The sequence below is a fragment of the Stomoxys calcitrans genome, chromosome 1, assembly GCF_963082655.1.
Source record: "Stomoxys calcitrans chromosome 1, idStoCalc2.1, whole genome shotgun sequence".
Classification (NCBI taxonomy): Eukaryota; Metazoa; Arthropoda; class Insecta; order Diptera; family Muscidae; genus Stomoxys; species Stomoxys calcitrans.
Genome location: NC_081552.1, coordinates 3,991,801 through 3,994,883, shown reverse-complemented (window position 1 = coordinate 3,994,883; position 3,083 = coordinate 3,991,801).

Here is a 3,083-nt window from a genome sequence, read left to right as displayed (position 1 = left end):
CTATAGAACATCTGCTACGGGTGTGTCCCGCATTGTCAGCCAGAATTAGTTCCACTTTAGGTTCTCATTTCTTTGAGAACTTTTCTGATTTAGCGGGTGTGAACATTCGCAAGTTGTTGGGCTTTTTAAAGCGATCTGGGCGATAGGATCTAGAAGGCATCTTCCTTCTCCTGCTCCTGTCGTCTGATGGCAGACTGCCACTTAAACCTTACCCATCCCCTTCTCTACTTCTCTACTAAGTGGTGTTGCTATGCGGCACACTGACACACCGACAAACTTTAACTAAATCGAACTGCAAACATTGATATGGGAGAAGTATCCATGGATATGAGAGTATTGCAAATTGCTAATTTTTTTGACCATGAACATTCCCTTAAGGAACAATGGCGAACTTCTCACATATCAATGAGTGCAGTCCAATTCAAGTTTAAGCTCAATGACGAAAGGCCTCCTTTTTAAAGCCGAGTACGAACGGCGTGCCGCAGTGCGACACCTCTTTGGAGAGAAGTTTTACATGGCATAGTACCTCACAAATGTTGCCAGCATTAGGAGGGGAGAACCACCGCTAAAAATTTTTTCTGATGGTCTCGCCAGGATTCGAACCCAGGCGTTCAGCGTCATAAGCGGACATGCTAACCTCTGCGCTACGGTGGATATGAGAGTATATCATGGAAAATTCAATAAAAGTTGGTTTTGTAAGTAAGTTTTGTTCAAATCATGCTCTTATAGAGCTAATGGTTTACCCTCGGATTCATTTCAAGCTTATAGGAAGATGGGCCCATCTTCATAGTGCTCAACCTCTGTGAGCCTTCTCAGTACTTTTCTGAATGTGACACTTTCAGTCGTGTTTCCCATCCAAGATAAATCCCAAGTATTGGAATTTGTATGATATTAAAATCGTCCCATTGCGGATACATTACGCCTCGTATAGGCTCATCTTCCTCATGAAGAGGCAGATTTAAGTGTTATCTGCATTAACATTCAGACTCCTAGGTTAGGCCCAGTCGTGGGGATCTCCACGCCGAGCAGAAGGGTTCAAATCCCTCTTCAGTCAGGATCTTTAATAGGTTATTTATCGTGGTCAATTATAGGAGTGGCAATAACATTCTCCCTTGTGACGTGCCCTGTGCCCCCTTATGCCTTGTTCTTATGGGACATACGGTTTATCCACATGTTGCATATGACTTATGCAATGGCCCAGGACATGGTTCACCCAGTACTGGCCTAAGAATTGGTTCAGTGTATTGTACATCGAAAGGTTTTTCTCTCCAACGCAAAAACTCGCACAAGGAGGTCTCCTCCGATTAAATTGTGACACAGGCATGCTGCTTTTATTTGATGTTTGGTGTGGTACTACACAAAATCACGCTCCAGGAAACCAGTCAAATGCTATTACAAAGCAAAAACACATTTTCTGCCTAACTTTAAACCTAACTTTGAAAAAGGGGTTTGGTTTTCCTATTTCTAATAGAAACAGATCACCCTACGGTTTGCAACCGGACAATATTCGATTGTACAGTGATTATAACCTTACGATATTTTCTCTATAATTTAAAATAAAATATTTCAGAGTTTTCTGCATAGAAAGTTGTTGACATACCAAAAGAATGCTCGTTGCTTCAAATAATTTGTATACCCACCACCGTAGGATAGGGGGTATATTCATTTAGTCATTCCGTTTGCAACACAACGAAATGTCAATTTCCGACCCTACAAAGTATATATATATTTCGGATCGTCGTAAAACTCTAAGACGATTTAACGATGTCCGTTTGTCTGTCCGTCCGTCTTTTGTAATCACTCTACAGGCTTCAAAAATTGAGATATTGATCTGAAATGTGGCACAGATACGTCTTTTTGATACACCCTGGTTAAGTTCTCGAACGGGCCAATTGGGACCATATTTGGAGATGGCTGCTATATAGACCGATTTTCCGATAAAGGGTGTAATGCCCATAAAAACTTAATTTTTCATCCGATTTTGCTGAAATTTAAAACAGTGAGTAGTTTTAGGCCTCCCGATATCGACCCAAATATGGCCGATGTGCCCATAAAGGGTCTGAAGCCCATAAAAGCTTTATTTGTTGCCCAATTTCGCTGAAAGTAAGTAGTTTTAGGCCTCCTAACATAGAACCAAAATATGGTTGAGATCGGACTATATTCAGATATAGCTGCTATATAGACAGATCTGCTGATAAAGGGTCTGAAGGCCATAAAAGCTTCATTTTTTATCCGATTTCTCTGAAATTTGAAACAGTGGGTAGTTTTAGGCCATCCGCCATCCGACTCAAATATGGTAAAAATAGGACTGAATTAAGATATAGCTGTCGTAAAGACCGATATGCCGGTTAAGGGTCTGAAGCTCATAAAGCCTTATTTATTACCAGATTTTGTTGAAATTTGAAATACAAAATTCAACAGTGCCATATATATATATAAGACCATTCAATGCCCGTGCCGAATTTGGGTGCTTAAGTTATCCAATTTTCATTGGATTGTGACGAACGGGGGTTTACACATATATACCCGAGGTGGTGGGTATTCAAAGTTCGGCCCGGCCAAACTTAATGCCTTTATACTTGTTTTTTTGCTTTCCCTTTGTCTTGACCCATTTCGCTGCTAATGCCTTAATGCTCGGCTACAGCATTTCCTAGTCCTACTCCTAATTCTTATTCTCGCAACCAATGCGGTAAACACTTAGGCAAGCACTAATTGGACAAGAACACATTGGAGGACGCTTGAAATACGCAAATACCAAAAAACTATAAATAATGGGAAAATTAAAATTCATCTTGAATTTATGTTTGACTGAGCATTAACATTGAATGACAACAAATTAACATAAACAAAAACAACAAAAAAAAACCAACCACTGAGGGAGATCCATAAAAAGTGTCATATATGAGACGTGTCTGTCCATCAAATTCTTGAGTTAAAAAAAAAAAATATTAAAAATTTATTGACACATTGTATGGTTGGAAGCACAAAAAATTGCATGAACTAACCACACCATTTGATATAAATCGGACTATGAATTAGAAGCCCATTTAATCGAATAAAGGCCATATTTAAACACAAGCCAA